Here is a 25,126-nt window from a genome sequence, read left to right as displayed (position 1 = left end):
CTTTGGAAAATAAGTATTATTCAGAATACTGATGCCTTTTATACCTGGCATCCTAGGGAAATGAGGTATCTCCTGCAAATAAATGTTAACATTAAAAAAAAAAAAAAAAAAAAGTTGCCCCTCTAGGTACTAAAGCTTATTTTTAACCATTTTGGATATAAAGCTTTATAAAAATACATATCATATATTTCCCTGACTTCTTTAAAAGATAATACTGGGGGAGAAAGCATAACCTTTTTTGTTCCCTAACTTTGGGAATCTCATAATTTTGAACACCCACTGTTTTATCTTCTGTTTTTTCCCTTCTGTCTTTCAGATGTGCTGTCACTTCTCTCCATGTCAAGTTGCCACTTCTGTTATCATTGTGACTGCTTCTAAAAATAATCCCCCTCTGGCCCTTTCTACCTTGTGTTCTCTATCTGAACTGGGAAACCAGACAACCAGTGAATTTAAGGACTGGGGTTTAATAAGAGTTATAAGACTAAGTGAGAGACCAAGCAGTAAAGTTCATGGCTTTAGACCAGGGTCTTTTTTTTAGATCGAGGTTTTCTGAAAGCTAATTCAAGATACCTAGGGACATGTTCCTCCTTCCATAGTCTAAAGGCTGTGTTACAGAGAAAGAGGCTTCCCAATACTGAAAGATACACAGGCTGTTCCCAACACAGGTTGTTTCTCTGCTTTGCAGTTCTCTACTGGGATGAAGCCATAATTAAATTTGTCTCTGGAGACATGCAACCCCAGCCTGGGGCAGAGTAAGGATAATGCTTTTGTTTTAGAATGTGAAGGTTCTGTTGTTGGAATTTTTAATTAGCTCATCAAGCAGGAATAATCAGATTAATTTACGGTTCCGTAAATACATCATGCTGATTCATGCTTCCCATTAGAAACCGGCTCTTCTCCCTATCATAGCACTGTACTGAAATATTCCCACCTGAAAAATAAACTCCTTCAGGACAGAACTAGATCTTACTTTTTATTGACTGACATAAAGAAGATATTCAGTGAATGTTTGATGAATAAAACAAATTCATGAGTGAATGAATAAATCTGGGACTGAGTGGGATTGCTTTTAAAAGGTAAAAACTTGTAGTTAGTCAACTCAATGACAATAGTACAGACAGCCCAGTTATAAGATGGGCAAAAGATATGAAAAGACAGTTTTCTGAAGAGGAAATACAAATGGACAAGAAACACATGAAAAAATGTTCAGCTTCACTAGCTATTAGATAGATGCAAATTAAGACCACAATGAGATACCATCTCACACCAGCTAGAATGGCTGCAATTCAACAAACAGGAAACTACAAATGCTGGAGAGATGTGGAGAAATCGGGATTCTTATTCATTGTTTGTGGGACTGTATAATGGTTCAGCCACTCTGGAAGTCAGTCTGGCACTTCCTTAGAAAACTAGATATAGAGTTACCCTTTGATCCAGCGATTGCACTTCTCGGTATATACCTGGAAGAAATAGAAGGGGACCTTAAAAGATGGAAAAATATTCCATGTTCATGGATAGGAAGGCTAAATGTCATTAAGATGTCAATTCTACCCAAACTCATCTACAGTTCAATGCAATCCCAATCAAAATTCCAACAACCTACTTTGCAGACTTGGAAAAGCTAGTTATCAAATTTATTTGGAAAGGGAAGATGCCTCGAATTGCTAAAGACACTCTAACAAAGAAAAACGAAGTGGGAGGACTTACACTCCCTGACTTTGAAGCTTGTTATAAAGCCACAGTTGTCAAAACAGCATGGTACTGGCACAAAGATAGACATATAGATCAATGGAATCGAATTGAGAATTCAGAGATAGACCCCCAGATCTATGGCTGCCTGATCTTTGATAAGGCCCCCAAAGTCACTGAACTGGGTCATAAAGTTCTATTCAACAAATGGGGCTGGGAGAGTTGGATATTCATATCCAAAGGAATGAAAGAGGACCCCTACCTCACACCCTACACAAAAATTAACTCAAAATGGACCAAAGATCTCAATATAAACGAAAGTACCATAAAACTCCTGGAAGATAATATAGAAAAACATCTTCAAGACCTTGTATTAGGCGGCCACTTCCTAGACTTTACACCCAAAGCACAAGCAACAAAAGAAAAAATAGATCAATGGGAACTCCTCAAGCTTAGAAGTTTCTGCACCTCAAAGGAATTTCTCAAAAAGGTAAAGAGGCAGCCAACTCAATGGGAAAAAATTTTTGGAAACCACGTATCTGACAAAAGCCTGATATCTTGCATATATAAAGAAATCCTACAACTCAATGACAATAGTACAGACATCCCAATTATAAAATGGGCAAAAGATATGAAAAGACAGTTCTCTGAAGAGGAAATACAAATGGCAAGGAAACACATGAAAAAATGTTCAGCTTCACTAGCTATTAGAGAGATGCAAATTAAGACCACAATGAGATACCATCTAACACCGATTAGAATGGCTGCCATTAAACAAACAGGAAACTACAAATGCTGGAGGGGATGTGGAGAAATTGGAACTCTTATTCATTGTTGGTGGGACTGTATAATGGTTCAGCCACTCTGGAAGTCATTCTGGCAGTTCCTTAGAAAACTAGATATAGAGCTACCATTCGATCCAGCGATTGCACTTCTCGGTATATACCCGGAAGATCGGAAAGCAGTGACACGAACAGATATCTGCATGCCAATGTTCATAGCAGCATTATTCATAATTGCCAAGAGATGGAAACAACCCAAATGTCCTTCAACAGATGAGTGGATAAATAAAATGTGGTATATACACACGACGGAATACCACACAGCTGTGAGAAGGAACAATGTCATGAAACACATGACAACATGGACGAACCTTGAAGACATAATGCTGAGCAAAATAAACCAGGCACAAAAAGAGAAATATTATATGCTACCACTAATGTAAACATTGAAAAATGTAAAACAAATGGCTTATAATGTAGAACGTAGGGGAACTAGTGATAGAGAGCAATTAAGGAAGGGGGAATGACAACCCAGTAAGAACAGATAAGCTCTGGTGGGTAAATTAAACATTCTGTTAAATGACTATGGTCTGTTAACTTCTGATGTGTATGGTAGGAACAAGTCCACAGAAATGTTGCCATATTAGGTTATTTTCTTGGGGTAGAGTAGGAACATGTTGGAAGTAAAGTAGTTATCTTAGGCTAGTTGTCTTTTTCTTACTTCCTTATTATGTTATGATTTCTTTGAAATGTTTTTTTACTGTATGTTTTTTTTTAAATATGGTTAATTTAAAAAAAAAAAGAGTTAATTAAAAAAAAAAATGAAAAAAATATGCAAAGCCCCCTTGAGGAGCTGGTGGAGAATTCAGGGGTGTTGGGCTTCCCCACCCTGATGGTTGCTGATATGCTCACAGACATAGGGGACTGGTGCTTTGATGGGGTGAGCGCTTTACCACAGGACTTGCCCTTGGGAAGACTGTTGCTGCAAAGCAGAGGCTAGGCCTCCCTATAATTGTGCCTAAGAGCCTCCTCCCAGAAGCCTCTTTGTTGCTCAGATGTGGCCCTCTCTCTCTAGCTAAGCCAACTTAGCAGGTGAAATCACTGCCGTCCCCACTATGTGGGATCTGACACCCAGGGGAGTGAATCCCCCTGGCAATGTGGAATATGACTCCCGGGGAGGAATCTAGACCTGGCATCATGGGATGGCAAACATCTTCTTGACCAAAAGGGGGATATGAAAGGAAATGAAACAAGTTTCAGTAGCTGAGAGATTCCAAAAGGAGCCGAGAGGTCACTCGGGCGGACAGTCTTGCACACAATACAGACACCCCTTTTTAGGTTCTAATGAATTGGAATAGCTAGTAGTAAATACCTGAAACTATCAAACTAAAACCCAGAACCCATAAATCTTGAAGACGATTGTATAAAATGTAACTTATGAGGGGTGACAATGTGACTGGGAAAGCCATAGGACCACACTCACCTTTGTCCAGTGTATGGATGAATGAGTAGGAAAATGGGGGCAAAAAAGGAAGCACCCAGCGTTCTTTTTTACTTTAATTGTTCTTTTTCACTGTAATTTTTATTCTTATTATTTTTCTGTGTGTGGTAATGAAAATGTTCAAAAATTAATTTTGGTGATTAACACACAACTATGTAATGGTACTGTGAACAACTGAATGTACACTTTGTATGACTGCATGGTATGTGAATATATCTCAATAAAAATGAATTTAAAAAAAAAACTTGTAGTTAGTGATACATTGCCATAGCCGAATTATATTCATATCATTGCCATGATACAAGTGGATTTGAATATACTTTTAAAAGTCAGCATTGTATTTCACCAAAGAAGAGATACAGATGGCAACTGAACATATAAAAACATACTCAAGATCATTAGTCATCAGAGAAATGCAAATTAAACTGACAATCAGATAACATGACAAACTTATTAGAAAGGCTAAAATAAAAGAAACCAACAGACAATAAGAAGTGCTGGGAGATGTGGAGCAATTGGAACTCTCATATGTTGTCAGTGGGAATGCAAAACGGTACAACCACTTTGGAAAACAGTTTGGCTGATTCTTGAAAGTTATACATACACAGCTAGCATACGACCCAGAAATCCCAGTCCTAAGATAAATAAAAACATTTGTCCATATATAAAACCGTACATGAAAGTTTTTAGATTCATTCATAATCACCAAAATTAATCAAATGTCCATCAACAGGTGAATGAATCAACAAACTGCAGTACATCCATACAATGAAACACTATTCAGTAATAAAAGGGAACAAACTACTGACACGTGCAACAACATGACTGAATCTCAGAAGCACTGTGCTACTTAAAAGAAGCCAGACTCAAAGCTTATATACTGTATGATTCCATTTATATCACATTCTAGGCAAGGCAAAACTATAGGAACAGAAAACAGATCAGTCAAGGGCTAGGGAGTAGGGAAAGGGGACTGATTACAAAGGGGCACAAGGGAACTTTTTGAGATGGGTGGAAATATTCTATATCTTGATTGTGGGTGTTGGTCACATAAATGCTTATGTTTGTCAAAACTCAAGAGAATTATACATGTAAAAAAAGAGAACATTACTATATGCAAATTATACCTTAATAAACCTGACTTTAAGGAAAAAAAAGGAAATATATAGATAAATAAATTTTCAAAGTTAATTGTCCTTAGCCTGGGTTCCTTAAAAAATGTATGACCTAATAAGAGGGGGACATAAGGGAAATGTATGGGACTCTTGGCACTGGTGATGTTGTCTGACTCTTTTATTCTACTTCAGTTTAATTCTATCTTTCCTTTTGTTGCTTTTTAGCTGTCATGTTTTTTTCTTTCTTTCTTTTTATTTTTCTTTTTTCTCTCTACTTCCTTTGACTCTTCCTCCTTCTTAGTGGAAGAATTGGAGATGTCGTTATATAGACAGTGGTGGTGGTAGTGAATGCATAAATACATGATTATACAAGGAACCATCAATTGTTTACTAAGGACGGAAAGTACGGTAGGTGAACAAAACTGCCTTAAAAAAAAAAAACGGGTTGATGAAGAAACCTTGAGGGCCCTATATTGAGTGAAATAAGTCAGATACATAAGGACAAATATTGCATGGTCTCACTGATGTGAACTAATTATAATATGTAAACACATAGACATGAAATACAAGTTAACAGGATATAGAATGAGGCTCAAGAATGGGGAGCGGTTGCTTATTATGAGCAGAATGTTCAACTAGGGTGAACTTAAGTGTTTGGAAGTGGACAGAGGTGACGGAAGAACGTTCTTGTGAGAATAACTACCAGTGCTGAATGGTATGTGAATGTGGTGGAAAGGGGAAGCTTAGAGTCACATACGTCACCAGAAGGAAAGTTGGAGGTTAAAAGATGGGAATGTACAAAACAGTGAATCTTGTGGTGGACAATGTCCGTGATTAACTATACAAATATTAGAAATCTCTTTCATGAACTAGAACAAATGTATGTCACTATAACTAGAAGTTAATAATAGAGGGGTATATAGGGAAAAAATATACATATTGCAAACTATGTACTATAGTTCGTAGTATTTTAACATTCTTTCATCAATAGTAACAAATGTACTATACCAATACTATGAGTCAATAATGGAGGGGGGTGGTTAGGGGTATAAGAGGATTTGAGTTCTCTTTTTTTGTCTTTATTTCTTTTCTGGAGTAATGAACATGTTCTAAACATTGAAAAAAAATTAATTGTGGTGATGGATGCACAGCTAGATTATGGTACCGTGGGCAACTGATTGTGCACTCTGGATCTTTGGATAATTGAATGGTATCTGAACAATCTCAACAAAATTAAATTTAAAAAAAAATATATGCCATAATGCTTCAATGAGGGCTTTTATCCCAAGGAAGCAAGAATGATGGGGAATGTGAAGTAAGTCAAGAATGGAGGGAGAGGAACTACAAAGTGTAATGTTCCTGATCCTGTACTGTCATAGCTTCAGAGGACTCGCAGCTGGTTGTTGTTCACGTGTGGCCTCTCCAGAGAGGAAGAAACTGTCCATCGGGAGGAGGAAGGGCGAGCAGTTTTTCTCCTGTCTTTCATTTGTCAAACTCCCCACACTTCTAGATTGCGCTATCAGACCCTCCAGACAGTTCTGGCACAGTTAGAGGCTCCGACATCTCCATTCGGGTCAGACCTCTGCACGGAGCTACTGCAGTTTCCAGCCTCGTGGGCACAATGGAGGCCTTGCTGAAGGTCAACCTTCACCCAGGGAACGCATGAGACAATAACAGTGTTAGGAGATATGCCCAAGCAACAGTGGCCTGGGCTGCATGACTGCAGGGATGGGTCAGCATGGGCCATCACTAGAGAAAAGGGACAAGTAGCCAAGGCCTGGACCAGGTGAGGCCAAGCAGATACAGGGAGGCCCACTAACTGGGTGTGAAACAATGAGCTAAAATCAATATACCATCTAAACAAAAAGAGTAGTTTAATTTTTAAGCATATTCCACAGATACACTCAGGAAACCTCACACAAACTATTTCTATCCATTAAATCTGGTCACATTTTGATCTCACCTGATGTTTATATAATAAGCAAGCTCAGATCTGTGATGTTTACGTACTGCACAAGGTTGAGATGGGTATGAGAAGCTCCATGCAGAAAAAAGACTCCACACATCTAAATAATGCCATCCTCTGAAGAGATCATAGGGCCATCATGGTATAGTTATAACTCTTAAGAAAATAGTAAGTTCTTATTAAAATTCAAAACCTGAAAACTGCTTTTCTAATCCTGCTCTTCAAAATGTCACTGCACAGTGTTACAGTTCAGGGGAGCTGAGAAAGTTCAAGTCTGTATTTTAGACATAGCTACATATGCTTTTAAAATGTTCCTAAGTGTTTACTTTTTGCTTTACATGACTTATCTAATATTCCTAACAACCCTGTGAGATAGGGTATATTATTTCCCCCATTACAGATGAGAAAACTAATTCACAAAGATGTAAGTAATTTGCCCAAAGGCAGTTAAGTGGTGGGGTAGGATGTGAACTCAGGTAGTCTGACCCCAGAGGCCCACACTCTTAACCACAGTATTATACTCTCAACCAGTTGTTCAACAAATAGGAGACGTTCCTGCTGGAGCCTGGCACAGTGTTTGGTGCTGCGGATACTGAGATAAACCTTTAGCATGTGGCCCCTGCCTGCACAGATCTGAGGGTCTATGGAAAAGACAGGCATTGAACAAGTACAAGTAAATGAAGGAGAAACACAGGGCACTATGGAAGTTCACATCCTATGCATACTAAAAAAAAAAAAAAGAAAAAGAAAAAAACCATGATGCAAAGTTTGTGGTCATATTAGTTTCAACTATCAAGGGCAAATCTACCAGAAATCTGTCTTTCCTGAGTCAACATTCAGGAGAAAACACAGCTGGGAAAAACTAGTATCTCCAGTATTACATATATTATAAATAGAGTGGTTTATTTTCTATGCCCAAACGGCTCTGACAAAGAATTTTTTCCAACATGTTAACTAATTTACATGAACAATATTACAAAGGCTTTAAAGTTAAGTGAAATTAATTATACATTCATTTAATCATCTTCGTTTTGAAAGAGCAAAGTATATAAATGCTGGTACTGCACAGGAAAACACAAGCTTCCTGGTTGTTTTAATTATAAAATAGCTCTTTGTGAGAGGCGGGGCAAGATGGCAGACTGGTGAGCTGTATGTTTTAGTTACTCCTCCAGGAAAGTAGGTAAAAAGCCAGGAACTGCGTGGACTGGACACCACAGAGCAATCTGTCTTTGGGCATACTTCATACAACACTCATGAAAACGTGGAACTGCTGAGATCAGCGAAATCTGTAAGTTTTTGCGGCCAGGGGACCCGCGCCCCTCCCTGCCAGGCTCAGTCCCGGGGGAGGAGGGGCTGTCAGCTCCAGGAAGGAGAAGGGAGAATTGCAGTGGCTGCTCTTACCGGAAACTCATTCTACTGATTCAAACTCCAACCATAGATAGACTGAGGCCAGACACCAGAGACTCTGAGAGCAGCCAGCCCAGCGGAGAGGAGACGGGCTTAGAAAAGGAACAACACGAAAAACTCCAAAATAAAAGCAGAGGATTTTTGGAGTTCTGGTGAACACAGAAAGGGGAAGGGCGGAGATCAGGCCTTGAGGCGCATATGCAAATCCCGAAGCAAGGCTGATCTCTCTGCCCTGGGCACTTTTCCTTAATGGCCCTGGTTGCTTTGTCTATTAGCATTTCAATAACCCATTAGATCTCTGAGGAGGGCCGTTTTTTTTTTTTTTTTTTTTTTAAATCCTTTTTGCTTTTTCTAAAACAATTACTCTAAGAAGCTCAATACAGAAAGCTTCAAAGAATTGAAATTTGGGCACGTCAAGTCAAGAGCAGAACTAAGAGAGCTCTGAGACAAAAGGCAATAATCCAGTGGCTGAGAAAATTCACTAAACAACACAACTTCCCAAGAAAAGGGGGGTGTCCGCTCACAGCCACCATCCTGGTGGACAGGAAACACTCCTGCCCATCGCCAGCCCCATAGCCCAGAGCTGCCCCAGACAACCCAGTGTGACGGAAGTGCTTCAAATAACAGGCACACACCACAAAACTGGGCGTGGACATTAGCCTTCCCTGCAACCTCAGCTGAATGTCCCAGAGCTGGGAAGGGGGAGCAGTGTGAATTAACAGAGCCCCATTCAGCCATCATTTGAGCAGACTGGGAGCCTCCCAACACAGCCCAGCAGCCCAGAACTGCCCTGGGGGGACGGCACTCACCTGCGACATAGCACAGTCATCCCTCAACAGAGGACCCGGGGTGCACAGCCTGGAAGAGGGGCCCAATTGCAAGTCTCAGGAGCCATACGCCAATACCAAAGACTTGTGGGTCAGTGGCAGAGACAAACTGTGGCAGGACTGAACTGAAGGAATAGACTATTGCAGTAGCTTTAAAACTCTAGGATCATCAGGGAGATTTGATTGTTAGGGCCACCCCCCCTCCCCGACTGCCCAGAAACACGCCCCACATACAGGGCAGGCAACACCAACTACACACGCAAGCTTGGGACACCAATTGGGCCCCACAAGACTCACTCCCCCACTCACCAAAAAGGCTAAGCAGGGGAGATCTGGCTTGTGGAGAACAGGTGGCTCGTGGACGCCACCTGCTGGTTAGTTAGAGAAAGTGTACTCCACGAAGCTGTAGATCTGATAAATTAGAGATAAGGACTTCAACTGGTCTACAAACCCTAAAAGAACCCTATCAAGGTCAGCAAATGCCACGAGGCCAAAACAACAGAAAATTATAAAGCATATGAAAAAACCAGACGATATGGATAACCCAAGCCCAAGCACCCAAATCAAAAGACCAGAAGAGACACACCTAGAGCAGCTACTCAAAGAACTAAAGATGAACAATGAGACCCTAGTACGGGATATGAAGGAAATCAAGAAGACCCTAGAAGAGCATAAAGAAGACATTGCAAGACTAAATAAAAAAATGGATGATCTTATGGAAATTAAAGAAACTGTTGACCAAATTAAAAAGATTCTGGACACTCATAGAACAAGACTAGAGGAAGTTGAACAACGAATCAGTGACCTGGAAGATGACAGAATGGAAAATGAAAACATAAAAGAAAGAATGGGGAAAAAAAATTGAAAAACTCGAAATGGACCTCAGGGATATGATAGATAACATGAAACGTCCGAATATAAGACTCATTGGTGTCCCAGAAGGGGAAGAAAAGGGTAAAGGTCTAGGAAGAGTATTCAAAGAAATTGTTGGGGAAAACTTCCCAAATCTTCTAAACAACATAAATACACAAATCATAAATGCTCAGCGAACTCCAAATAGAATAAATCCAAAAAAACCCACTCCGAGACATATACTGATCACACTGTCAAACATAGAAGAGAAGGAGCAAGTTCTGAAAGCAGCAAGAGAAAAGCAATTCACCACATACAAAGGAAACAGCATAAGACTAAGTAGTGACTACTCAGCAGCCACCATGGAGGCGAGAAGGCAGTGGCACGATATATTTAAAATTCTGAGTGAGAGGAATTTCCAGCCAAGAATACTTTATCCAGCAAAGCTCTCCTTCAAATTTGAGGGAGAGCTTAAATTTTTCACAGACAAAGAAATGCTGAGAGAATTTGCTAACAAGAGACCTGCCCTACTGGAGATACTAAAGGGAGCCCTACAGACAGAGAAACAAAGACAGGACAGAGAGACTTGGAGAAAGGTTCAGTACTAAAGAGATTCGGTATAGGTACAATAAAGGATATTAATAGAGAGAGGGAAAAATATGGCAAACATAATCCAAAGGATAAGATGGCCGATTCAAGAAATGCCTTCACGGTTTTAACGTTGAATGTAAATGGATTAAACTCCCCAATTAAAAGATATAGATTCGCAGAATGGATCAAAAAAAATGAACCATCAATATGTTGCATACAAGAGACTCATCTTAGACACAGGGACACAAAGAAACTGAAAGTGAAAGGATGGAAAAAAATATTTCATGCAAGCTACAGCCAAAAGAAAGCAGGTGTAGCAATATTAATCTCAGATAAAATAGACTTCAAATGCAGGGATGTTTTGAGAGACAAAGAAGGCCACTACATACTAATAAAAGGGGCAATTCAGCAAGAAGAAATAACAATCGTAAATGTCTATGCACCCAATCAAGGTGCCACAAAATACATGAGAGAAACATTGGCAAAACTAAAGGAAGCAATTGATGTTTCCACAATAATTGTGGGAGACTTCAACACATCACTCTCTCCTATAGATAGATCAACCAGACAGAAGACCAATAAGGAAATTGAAAACCTAAACAATCTGATAAATGAATTAGATTTAACAGACATCTACAGGACATTACATCCCAAATCACCAGGATACACATACTTTTCTAGTGCTCACGGAACTTTCTCCAGAATAGATCATATGCTGGGACATAAAACAAGCCTCAATAAATTTAAAAAGATTGAAATTATTCAAAGCACATTCTCTGACCACAATGGAATACAATTAGAAGTCAATAACCATCAGAGACTTAGAAAATTCACAAATACCTGGAGGTTAAACAACACACTCCTAAACAATCAGTGGGTTAAAGAAGAAATAGCAAGAGAAATTGCTAAATATATAGAGACGAATGAAAATGAGAACACAACATACCAAAACCTATGGGATGCAGCAAAAGCAGTGCTAAGGGGGAAATTTATAGCACTAAACGCATATATTAAAAAGGAAGAAAGAGCCAAAATCAAAGAACTAATGGATCAACTGAAGAAGCTAGAAAATGAACAGCAAACCAATCCTAAACCAAGTACAAGAAAAGAAATAACAAGGATTAAAGCAGAAATAAATGACATAGAGAACAAAAAAACAATAGAAAGGATAAATATCACCAAAAGTTGGTTCTTTGAGAAGATCAACAAGATTGACAAGCCCCTAGCTAGACTGACAAAATCAAAAGAGAGAAGACCCATATAAACAAAATAATGAATGAAAAAGGTGACATAACTGCAGATCCTGAAGAAATTAAAAAAATTATAAGAGGATATTATGAACAACTGTATGGCAACAAACTGGACAATGTAGAAGAAATGGACAATTTCCTGGAAACATATGAACAACCTAGACTGACCAGAGAAGAAATAGAAGACCTCAACCAACCCATCACAAGCAAAGAGATCCAATCAGTCATCAAAAATCTTCCCACAAATAAATGCCCAGGGCCAGATGGCTTCACAGGGGAATTCTACCAAACTTTCCAGAAAGAACTGACACCAATCTTACTCAAACTCTTTCAAAACATTGAAAAAAATGGAACACTACCTAATTCATTTTATGAAGCTAACATCAATCTAATACCAAAACCAGGCAAAGATGCTACAAAAAAGGAAAACTACCGGCCAATCTCCCTAATGAATATAGATGCAAAAATCCTCAACAAAATACTTGCAAATCGAATCCAAAGACACATTAAAAAAATCATACACCATGACCAAGTGGGGTTCATTCCAGGCATGCAAGGATGGTTCAACATAAGAAAAACAATCAATGTATTACAACACATTAAAAACTCGAAAGGGAAAAATCAATTGATCATCTCAATAGATGCTGAAAAAGCATTTGACAAAATCCAACATCCGTTTTTGATAAAAACACTTCAAAAGGTAGGAATTGAAGGAAACTTCCTCAACATGATAAAGAGCATATATGAAAAACCCACAGCCAGCATAGTACTCAATGGTGAGAGACTGAAAGCCCTCCCTCTAAGATCAGGAACAAGACAAGGATGCCCGCTGTCACCACTGTTATTCAACATTGTGCTGGAAGTGCTAGCCAGGGCAATCCGGCAAGACAAAGAAATAAAAGGCATCCAAATTGGAAAAGAAGAAGTAAAACTGTCATTGTTTGCAGATGATATGATCTTATATCTAGAAAACCCTGAGAAATCAACGATACACCTACTAGAGCTAATAAACAAATTTAGCAAAGTAGCGGGATACAAGATTAATGCACATAAGTCAGTAATGTTTCTATATGCTAGAAATGAACAAACTGAAGAGACACTCAAGAAAAAGATACCATTTTCAATAGCAACTAAAAAAATCAAGTACCTAGGAATAAACTTAACCAAAGATGTAAAAGACCTATACAAAGAAAACTACATAACTCTACTAAAAGAAATAGAAGGGGACCTTAAAAGATGGAAAAATATTCCATGTTCATGGATAGGAAGGCTAAATGTCATTAAGATGTCAATTTTACCCAAACTCATCTACAGATTCAATGCAATCCCAATCAAAATTCCAACAACCTACTTTGCAGACTTGGAAAAGCTAGTTATCAAATTTATTTGGAAAGGGAAGATGCCTCGAATTGCTAAAGACACTTTAAAAAAGAAAAACGAAGTGGGAGGACTTACACTTCCTGACTTTGAAGCTTATTATAAAGCCACAGTTGCCAAAACAGCATGGTACTGGCACAAAGATAGACATATAGATCAATGGAATCGAATTGAGAATTCAGAGATAGACCCTCAGATCTATGGCCGACTGATCTTTGATAAGGCCCCCAAAGTCACCGAACTGAGCCATAATGGTCTTTTCAACAAATGGGGCTGGGAGAGTTGGATATCCATATCCAAAAGAATGAAAGAGGACCCCTACCTCACCCCCTACACAAAAATTAACTCAAAATGGACCAAAGATCTCAATATAAAAGAAAGTACCATTAAACTCCTAGAAGATAATGTAGGAAAACATCTTCAAGACCTTGTATTAGGAGGCCACTTCCTAGACTTTACACCCAAAGCACAAGCAACAAAAGAGAAAATAGATAAATGGGAACTCCTCAAGCTTAGAAGTTTCTGCACCTCAAAGGAATTTCTCAAAAAGGTAAAGAGGCAGCCAACTCAATGGGAAAAAATTTTTGGAAACCATGTATCTGACAAAAGACTGATATCTTGCATATACAAAGAAATCCTACAACTCAATGACAGTAGTACAGACAGCCCAATTATAAATGGGCAAAAGATATGAAAAGACAGTTCTCTGAAGAGGAAATACAAATGGCCAAGAAACACATGAAAAAATGTTCAGCTTCACTAGCTATTAGAGAGATGCAAATTAAGACCACAATGAGATACCATCTAACACCGGTTAGAATGGCTGCCATTAAACAAACAGGAAACTACAAATGCTGGAGGGGATGTGGAGAAATTGGAACTCTTATTCATTGTTGGTGGGACTGTATAATGGTTCAGCCACTCTGGAAGTCAGTCTGGCAGTTCCTTAGAAAACTAGAGATAGAGCTACCATTCGATCCAGCGATTGCACTTCTCGGGATATACCCGGAAGATCGGAAAGCAGTGACACGAACAGATATCTGCACGCCAATGTTCATAGCAGCATTATTCACAATTGCCAAGAGATGGAAACAACCCAAATGTCCTTCAACAGATGAGTGGATAAATAAAATGTGGTATATACACACGATGGAATACTACGCGGCAGTAAGAAGGAACGATCTGGTGAAACATATGACAACATGGATGAACCTTGAAGACATAATGCTGAGCGAAATAAGCCAGGCACAAAAAGAGAAATATTATATACTACCACTAATGTGAACTTTGAAAAATGTAAAACAAATGGTTTATAATGTAGAATGTAGGGGAACTAGCAGTAGAGAGCAATTAAGGAAGGGGGAACAATAATCCAAGAAGAACAGATAAGCTATTTAACGTTCTGGGGATGCCCAGAAATGACTATGGTCTGTTAATTTCTGATGGATGTAGTAGGAACAAGTTCACTGAAATGTTGCTATAGTATGTAACTTTCTTGGGGTAAAGTAGGAACATGTTGGAAGTTAAGCAGTTATCTTAGGTTAGTTGTCTTTTTCTTACTCCCTTGCTATGGTCTCTTTGAAATGTTCTTTTATTGTATGTTTGTTTTCCTTTTAACTTTTTTTTTTCATACAGTTGATTTGAAAAAAGAAGGGAAAGTTAAAAAAAAAAAGAAAAAAGAAAAAAGACAAACAAGGAAAAAAAAAAAAAAAAAAAAACGATGTAGTGCCCCCTTGAGGAGCCTGTGGAGAATGCAGGGGTATTCGCCTACCCCACCTCCATGGTTGCTAACATGACCACAGACATAGGGGACTGGTGGTTTGATGGCTTGAGCCCTCTACCATAAGTTTTACCCTTGGGAAGACGGTTGCTGCAAAGGAGAGGCTAGGCCTCCCTGTATTTGTGCCTAAGAGTCTCCTCCTGAATGCCTCTTTGTTGCTCAGATGTGGCCCTCTCTCTCTGGCTAAGCCAACTTGAAAGGTGAAATCACTGCCCTCCCCCCTACGTGGGATCAGACACCCAGGGAAGTGAATCTCCCTGGCAACGTGGAATATGACTCCCGGGGAGGAATGTAGACCCGGCATCGTGGGATGGAGAACATCTTCTTGACCAAAAGGGGGATGTGAAAGGAAATGAAATAAGCTTCAGTGGCAGAGAGATTCCAAAACGAGCCGAGAGATCACTCTGGTGGGCACTCTTACGCACACTTTAGACAACCTTTTTTAGGTTCTAAAGAATTGGGGTAGCTGGTGGTGGATACCTGAAACTATTAAACTACAACCCAGAACCCATGAATCTCAAAGACAGTTGTATAAAAATGTAGCTTATGAGGGGTGACAGTGGGATTGGGAATGCCATAAGGACCAAACTCCACTTTGTCTAGTTTATGGATCAATGTCTAGAAAAGTAGGGGAAGCAAACAAACAGACAAAGGTACCTAGTGTTCTTTTTTACTTCAATTGCTCTTTTTCACTCTAATTATTATTCTTGTTATTTTTGTGTGTGTGCTAATGAAGGTGTCAGGGATTGATTTAGTTGATGAATGTACAACTATGTAATGGTACTGTAAACAATCGAAAGTACAATTTGTTTTGTATGACTGCGTGGTATGTGAATATATCTCAATAAAATGATGATTAAAAAAAAAAAAAAAAAAAAAAAAAAAAAAAAAAAAAAAAAAATAAAATAGCTCTTTGTTTGAGGAGAGAGACTGGTGAAGCAATAAGGAGCCCATTCAGGTCAGTCATTTACTCCATCACTGGGCAGGATTCTTGGCCTTCACCAGGCTTGATTTCTTCAACTGTAAAATGTGATAAAAGTAGCTCCTACCTCAAAGTGTTGTTGCAAGGACTAAATGAAAAAATGCATATAAAGTGCTTAGCATAGTTCTTGATTCAGAAAAAGCACCTAATGTATGTGAGCTGCCATTAGGATAAGTATTACTCCTCTAAACAGTTTGCACATTGAAAGAAACAGGAAGAGAAGAAATAGTAAACAGGATGTCGTGAATAAAATGCTTGAAGTATACTGGGGAACATGGCTTTAGAGAGCCACCCGATAATGCCCAGGTCAGCAGAGTGGGAAGCACTCTAAAAATCCTACCTGCAAAACCCTCATCGGAAAGGAGATAGGTAAACGGAAGCTGACGGGAGGTTAGTAATTATATAGTTAATTACTGTTCAGGAGGAAAGAGAACTTCAATGTGGGTAACTGGGTTTCTTTTATGCCTGAGCAACACCTACAAGAATGTCAATGGAGAGAAAAGACAATTCAAACTAACACTTGTTTCCATGCCTCTACTACCTAATTGTCCTTACCATTTGTCAACAGGTAGAGGTGAGCTTTTCGTAAAGCAAATCTCAGTTTAGATGCTACAAGACGGAAGGGGACCCAGAGACTAAACGTTTTTTTTTTTTTTAATTATAAGTCACAACACACTTTCTTAAAAGCATGAATAAGAAAGCAAAAATGTACAACTGGTCAGGCCCAGGAAAAGACTGGGCCCCAAAGCCCAAGAAACTCAAGCCTATACCTGCCCACCCCAACATCCTACTGTGGCTCCTAAAGCATAGTTTGAAAGCCCCTGATACAGTCATACCCTTTTAATTTTAGAGATGAGGAAACTGCAGTTCAGAAAAAAAGCAGTTTCAAGACTAAAGGGGCACACCACGATGGTTGCTGACATGCCCACAGGCATACGGGACTGGTGGTCTGATGGTTTGAGCCCTCTACCACAGGATTTGCCCTTGGGAAGACTGTTGCTGCAAAGGAGAGGCTAGGCCTCCCTAGAATTGTGCCTAAGAGCCTTCTTCAATGCCTCTTTGTTGCTCACATGTGGCCCTCTCTCTCTAGCTAAGCCAACTTGGCAGGTGAAATCACTGCCCTCCCCACTACGTGGGATCAGACACCCAGGGGAGTGAATCTCCCTGGCAACGTGAAATATGACTCCCAGGGAGGAATGTAGACCCAGCATCGTGGGATGGAGAACATCTTCTTGACCAAAAGGGGGATGTGAATGGAAATGAAATAAGCTTCAGTGGCAGAGAGATTCCAAAACGAGCCGAGAGATCACTCTGGTGGGCACTCTTACGCACACTTTAGACAACCCTTTTTAGGTTCTAAAGAATTGGGGTAGCTGGTGGTGGATACCTGAAACTATCAAACTACAACCCAGAACCCATGAATCTCGAAGACAGTTGTATAAAAATGTAGCTTATGAGGGGTGACAATGGGATTGGGAAAGCCATAAGGACCAAACTCCACTTTGTCTAGTTTATGGATGGATGTGTAGAAAAATAGGGGAAGGAAACAAACAAACAAACAAACAGACAAAAGTATCCAGTGTTCTTTTTTACTTTAATTGCTCTTTCTCACTTTAATTATTATTCTTGTTATTTTTGTGTGTGTGCTAACGAAGGTGTCAGGGATTGATTTAGGTGATGAATGTACAACTATGTAATGGTACTGTGAACAATCGAATGTACGATTTGTTTTGTATGACTGCGTGGTATGTGAATATATCTCAATAAAATGAAGATTTAAAAAAAAAAAGAAAGAAAGAAAAATAGGGGAAGAAAACAAACAAACAGACAGACAAAGGCACCCAGTGTTCTTTTTTACTTTAATTGCTCTTTTTCACTTTAATTATTATTCTTGTTATTTTTGTGTGTGTGGTAATGAAGGTGTCAGGGATTGATTTTGGTGAGGAATGTACAACTATGTAATGGTACTGTGAACAATCGAATGTACGATTTGTTTTGTATGACTGCATGGTATGTGAATATATCTCAATAAAATGAATATTAAAAAAAGAAAGACTAAAGGGGCAAAAGTGGAACTGGAATCTAACCAGTTTTCTGATAAGCAGTCAAGTTCTCTTTTTACCACTGAATGCTACCTTCTCAACTGACATAGCAAAGAGAAAAGAAAGGAAATCATGTTCGAAAAGAAAGTGCCTCACCCCAGGAAAAAACATAAAAATGGAAGGCTGGTAAGCAATGAAGTCTGGCATTGACAGCTTGGGCTCCACTAATCTGCATTTGAACATATCTCCTGCAACTATGGATGACTAGGACTAGAGTTACCAAAACAGGTTTTGAAAGTTTTAACAAATTAAAACAAATACAAAAAAAAAAAAGATTCCACAGAGAATGCCTAACAGAGTCACATTTACCACTACATTGAATATGCATGCACACAATCACACTTTGGAGGAAGTTTAAGCCACATTAATGGAACTGTAGGGGAATGAAAAAAGGGGAGTGAAGAGCCAACAAAATTAACTACAGTGACTAATGGATGAATTATAGTCTTATGATGCTGGGCATGATTTAGAATTCTGTTCACAGAACCCCAGCTTAGATCATATGGTTGTACTTTAAAGTGTCTATATTTAAAAATCAAAGGAGAGAGAACCTAAGGTGGCAGTTACATGAGACAGGGCAAAAAAACACCTCCATGAAAAATACTAGATAAAAGCCAGAAAGTGACCCAAAACACCAGTTCCAGTGATACACCAGCCGGACAAGGTCTGCTAAATCTACAGGGACTGAGCATTTAGTGAAACCGGAAGTCTGCATTCTGAAATGAGTGAGTAAGCAGCTGAAAGTCCAGCGGCCACGCTGCAGTATGGGGAAACCATGGGTTGGCGTTTGGAGACGGACTAGTTCTTTTAAAAAAAAAAAAAACCCGGGAGCGGCTGCGGATACATCAGTGAGAACCACGCGACGAAGCACGGCAGGAGAAGGCTGTACCAACGCCTCAGTGTCTGGCATGGAGGATAGCCCTTCCCACACCCACTGCTGATTATCTCGGGGCCAGGGGGGCAGAGGGGAGCCAAAAGGAGAAAGAAACCATGCCCCTTGCAGCCATCTCCCCAGCGGGCTGGGGACACTCCTGCCCGGGGCTGGGGCCACAGCCCAGAGCCGCGCCAAGGGTCCCAGTGTGATGGGGAGTGTTTCCCACAGCACCGCGCACATGCCACAATATCAGCCATGGACAGTGACCTTTAGTGCACCCACAACTAATTGTCCCAGAGCTGGGAAGGCAGAGCTATGCGAAAAGGGGGAAATTAACATGCCCCATTCAACCATCTTTACAGCAGGCTGAGAATGCCCCTGCACAGCCCGGAGGCCCAGGGCTTCCCTGGAGGGCTGGCGCACACTTGTGACATGGCACAGCCTTCCTTCAGCAGAGGTCCTGGAAGAGCACGGCTGAGAAGGGGAACCCACTCAGAAATCCCAGGGACCATACGCCAATACCAAGGACTTGTGGGTCAGCAGCAGAGGCAATCTATGACAAGATTGAAATTAAGGCTTAGACTCTTGGAACAGCCTTAAATCTCCAGGAACACCTGGGAAGTTTGATTATTAAAGCTGCCCTGCCTCCCTAAACACCCAGACACACACCCCAAAGCACATTCTCTGACCACAATAGAATACAAATAGAAGGCAATAACCATCAGAGACTTAGAAAATTCACAAACACTTGGAGGTTAAAAATGAGGGGGAGATGAAAACATTACCAGATAATCAAAAGCTGAGGCACTTCATCACCAGTAGATCAGTCCTACGAGAAAGGCTAAAGGGAACTGAGCAGGCTGAAAGGAAGGGACACTAAACAATCGACTGAAACCACATGAAGAAATAAAGATTTCCAGTAAAGATCATATAGTAAATATAAATACCAATACTACTGTATTTTTGATTTGCAACTCCACTATTTACTTCCTACAGGATCTAAAATACATAAACGGTAATGATAAATCAGTGGTTTTGGACTCAATGTAAAATATGTAATTTTTGACAAGAACTACATAAAGGTGGGGGAATGGAAGAGTATAGGAACATAGTTTGCGTGTCCTATTGAAGTTAAGTTGGTATCAAACAAAAAAAGATTGTTATACATTTAAGAGGTTAAATTTAAGCCCCATGGTAAACACAAAGAAAGTATCAGAGAACATGACCATAGAGATGAAACACAGACTATGGGTTATGAGAAGTGGGGGAAGGGGCAATGGGGAGTTAAGAAATGAATGTAGGGTTTCTGTCTGGGGTGAAGGGAAATTTCTAGTAATGGATGGTGGGAAGGTGATAGCATTGCAACATTCTAAATGTGATTAATCACACTAATGGAATGCCAGGGCCGGGTTGGAATGGGAAGATTTAGGCTGCATATATGTTTCCACAATTAGGAAAAAAAAAAAAAAGACAGTCTAATTAGATAATGACAATTAAATGCCAAGGATGATCCTGGATGGGATCTGAGGATGGAGGAGAGGAGGCTCAAAGGGACACAGTTGAGACATAAGGAAAAAAAAAGGAAATATAGAATGTAAGCCTTGTATCAATGTTGAATTTCTTGAACTTCTTAGCTGCGCTTGATGGGATTGCATAAAAGAATGTTCTTGTTCATGGGAAATGTATATGTGAATTATATTGTTGGTTCAAGGATGTGAGCAGCTAGCTCTCATATGTTCAGAAGACAGAGCAATAGATGATGGATGATAGGGAGGGAGGGAGGGAAAGAAAGAAATGGTGGTGTGACAGGATGTTAAAGTTGGTGGATTGGGGTATCGGGGGACAGGGGGTTGGGGTATGCTGGAGTTCTGTGTATGGGGTTTGTATTGTTTTTGCAACTGTTCCTGTAAGTTTGAATTTATTTCAAAATAAAATTAAAAAAAAAAAATCAAAGGTCAAGTTAAGTGCTTCCTTCTTAGGCTTGTATGGTATGGGGTTCATATCAACACGTGTGATTTTTTTTCTGAAGTGCCATAACTTCCAATGATGTAGACAGAGCTCTCAAGATTTAGCTCCTTCATAGCCTTCACAGACTCAGTTTCACAGGTGGCTAAAGAGACCTGAGTCAACAGCCATACAACCCAGAAGACTAGGAGAAATCCTGTGACCCTGCAGCCTGTGAAATCTCATCATTCTGTACTACATTTTCACCTTTTTATTCCATAAAAGGAAATTTATAATATCCAGAAATAAACCATCCAGTAGTTTGACACAGACCATTTCCTGGCCTTATCCACATCCACATCCCATAAGAACAACTTACCTTCTCCAACTTAAAAATCATTCCCGGTATGTGGCTGGATGCCCCCATGCTGACTGTACTGCTGGAGAAAATGGGAAACTTCTGGTGACGGTATCAACCCCAGTGTAGCCCCATGCAGAGACATTCTTCAGGAGCAGAAGGCTGGCCAGCACAGAAGCAATGGTTCCTCCCACAAACTCAACTGCCACAATCCTGCCCTCCTATGCCAGGCTGAGAGCAAAGAAGAGAAGGAAAAGAAATTATTAAAAAAATCATGTTCATTAATCCTACAGCTATAAACTCCCCCTGACCTTACAAACTGACAGGAGTGAGCCATCCTTTACAACTCTTGGTTCCTAAGTAGAAAAAAATAAAAAATAAGCCACAAGCAAGGCATTAGAGAGCCAGAGGAACTAGCCAGTTTTTTTTTTAAGAGAACCCATTTTACAATCAATACTGTCCATTTAACCTCCTCAAATACTCTTTGGAAGGAGACTGGGTTTATAAACAAATGTCATTCTATATGCCATACTTCAAGATGACTCAGTTTAAAGATTTAGGAAGCAGGCATATGATAGACATTTTAATGAAGGATCATTTGCTTTACACAAAGACTTACTTCAGGACTCTTTTAAGTTATGTGCCTCTCTAGAACATTTGAATCGTCCACAAAAATTCACAACTTTTCTAGAGCCCATTATAAGAAGTACCATATAGTGCATTCAAAGCAGTGAGTTATAAAAATAAACTTAGTAAACATCTTGGTATAAAATATTTGCATGTTTGTTTGGTTTTTGCCTCTTGCTTTCTTTTTTCTTTAGAAGGGAAATGAGACGCTGTTGTCAAAACACTGTTATCAGAAGGTTGGTGGTTCTTCAGACAGTTAAAGACAGATTTACCTTATAACCCAGTAAGCCCACACCTAAGTATAAACTTAAAAAAACTGAAAGCAGGAACCCAGATACATGGACACTGGTTCACAGCAGAATTGTTCACAATAGCCAAAAGGTGGAGACAATCCAAGAGTCCATCAACAGACAGAGGAACAAAATGTGGTATAACAATGCAATACTATTCAGCCATGAAAAGGAATGGAGTGCTGAGACATACTAAAACATGGATGAACCTTGAAAACATCATGCTGAGTAAAATAAGTCAGACACAACAGAAAAATATTGTATGATCTCACATATATAAAATATCTAGAATAAGCAAATTCATAAAAACAAAAGTAGATTAGAGGTTACCATGGGCTGGGAGTAGGGGGGTAGGGAGTCATCACTTAATGGGTACAAAGTTTCTGTTTGGGGTGACAAAAAAGTTTGATAATGGCTCATGGTGATGGTTGCACAACATTGTGGATGTGATTAATGTCACTGAATTGTACAAATAAAAGTGGTTAAAATGGCAAATTTTGTGTTATATATATAAAATATATATAGTAATATAATATATATAATACATATACTACTACAATTTTAAAATAACCCACTTATCCAGAAAACCTGAGGGAAGGCAAAAGAAGGGTTAGTTTTACCAGCTCTCTGTCTTGGCTTTCCACTTACTCTATGTGCTGCTTCCTTTGCTTCTGCAGTAAGCATGGTACCATCATGGTGCAGTGGTAATCAAACATGCATATTGCCTGCTTCTTACTTAGCTCAGGGGCTACAGGACTAACTGGATGCCTTCTGTGGGTTAGCTATTCTCTCTGCTTCTGTTTCATCCTCTTTAAACTGAAATAAACCACAAAATGATGCTTGCCAGGATGAACTGAGAACAGAAACTAATATTATCAGAGCACTCTCGAGTCCCTGGTTGAACATAGAATGAGAACTGGTGTAATACAACAGTCCCACTAAATCTCCAGTGACTTTTTTTAAGAAAACAAATCAAGGAAACACCTACACTGCTGGCTGTTGCAGAAACCAGTAAGATAAAAAGAGCCTGTACCACAGTGCCTGGAGATCTGGGCAAAGGAAAGTAGCCACCCCAGTAATTTTAACATGTGAACAATGGTCTCCTCTAGAACTCCCCACCTCCATGTATATAAAGTAGCTAGTGGGGCCCAGCATAGCTGAATTTAACACATGCATAATTTCTAAAGCATTTGACACTGCCAACTAAAGAGTCTACAGTCATTTTTTGGATATTTTCCAGTTGGGTATTTTGTTTTTGCTATATTTAAGCATTTCCTGATTTTCCCTCTGCTTCTATTCCTTTTCACCCACCCACTCAGCTGTTCTTGCTGATGCAGATGCCCACAGGAGAAACCAGCAGCAAACACTATGGAGAAGCAAGTCCAGAAGGAAGACAGAGGGCCTAAAGGATTTCAGCAGAGCCCCAGCTCCAGCTCTGAAATGCACAGACCACTGCATGCATCCACAGAGAACCTCCAAGAAGACATCTCTTGCCACAGTCACCCTGCCACTGCCCACCAGCCTCCTTACTGCCTCCTTCAGGCTGCCCTGGCTGTAGTTCACACTGGACCATGTGCCCCTCTGCACCACCAGCTTGCAATTCTCGTCACTTCTGGCTGCAGCTATTACCTGCATAAAGAACATGAGGCTCCAGAACACATACCAAGAAGGTTCCTCTACCTACCCCAGCCTACAGCCAGAGTGCTACTCAGGAAACTAATGTGACCTTGCTGCCCTGGCGTCAGCCTCAATCCCACACATCAGGCCCAACACATGGCATCATCCCATCGACTCCTCCATTCCCATGGTGTCCACATTTCTGGGATTCTAGAACCCAATGGGTCTAGCCAGGAGATGGTTCAAGAGACACTCAGAGAGTCTTCCCCAAATGCAAATTAAAACCACCATTTATTGAACACTATGGAGTGAAGTCAAGCAGTAAGGAAACAAGCTAGGATACCAACCTTAGAGTCAGGAAAGCAAGATACAACAGTGTGTTGCGGTGAGAACAGAGGGATTGCTCCAGAAACACAAAAGAGAGATACCCAACATAGATCTAGGAGACGTGGAAAGGCTTCCCAGAGGGTAAAACAGGATACAATGGGAAGATCTTGTGGTTGGAGAGACCCAAGCTTAAATCCTGGCTCTGCCACTTACTATCTATGTTACCTTAGGCAAATTGCTTAATAATAATTGACACATATAATACCAATTAGAAAGGTTATTCTAAGGGCTTTAAATGTCATGTAATCATAATAACCCAATAAAATAGACACTATTATTACCCTCATTTTATAAACCAAAAAAACTGAGGCAACAGAGGTTAAGTAATTTGCCCAAGGTCACACAGCTAATGGGAGGCAGAGCTGGAATACAAACCCGGGTAATCCATCCCCAGAGCCCATGCTTTTAACCTCTATCCTGCTCTCAGCTTCTTTAGGCTCTGGAACTCTCATCTGTAAAGGAAGACTTATTTTAATAATTAAATGGAATACTGTACATAAAGCACTTGGGAAACAAAGTAGAAAAATTGAAGCTATTACACATATGAAATCATTTATTTCATTTAAATCTCATAAAAGCAATATGGGGGAGGTATAATTACTCCCATTCAATAGACGGAGGCACAGACTCAGAGGGGGTAAGTAATTAGCCCAGGGTCATCCAGGTAGTAGGTGGTAGAACAATAGTTTAAACATAATGTTGCCTGGCTCCAAAGCCCAAGCTTGAAAAAACTCTCTAGCTCTGGGGGATGCCATGCGCAAGGCCTGACAGAGATGGCATAGACGGCTGTGGTCCATACTGTGGGGAG

General features: G+C 39.9%; 1 protein-coding gene across 1 annotated transcript in view; it reads right to left on the bottom strand.

Annotated features, from left to right (window-relative positions):
* Nucleotides 1-25,126, bottom strand: part of SEC16B (SEC16 homolog B, endoplasmic reticulum export factor) — a 145,114-nt gene that overhangs the window by 108,249 nt on the left and 11,739 nt on the right. The window contains 2 exon segments of the mRNA XM_037825279.1: nucleotides 1,426-1,460; nucleotides 21,419-21,628. The gene's annotated coding sequence lies outside the window, so the exon portion shown is untranslated.

This window comes from Choloepus didactylus, chromosome 2 (genome assembly GCF_015220235.1).
Source record: "Choloepus didactylus isolate mChoDid1 chromosome 2, mChoDid1.pri, whole genome shotgun sequence".
Taxonomy (NCBI): Eukaryota; Metazoa; Chordata; class Mammalia; order Pilosa; family Megalonychidae; genus Choloepus; species Choloepus didactylus.
The sequence above is the reverse complement of the archived record's forward strand: the minus strand, read 5'-3'. Positions and strand labels throughout refer to the sequence as shown.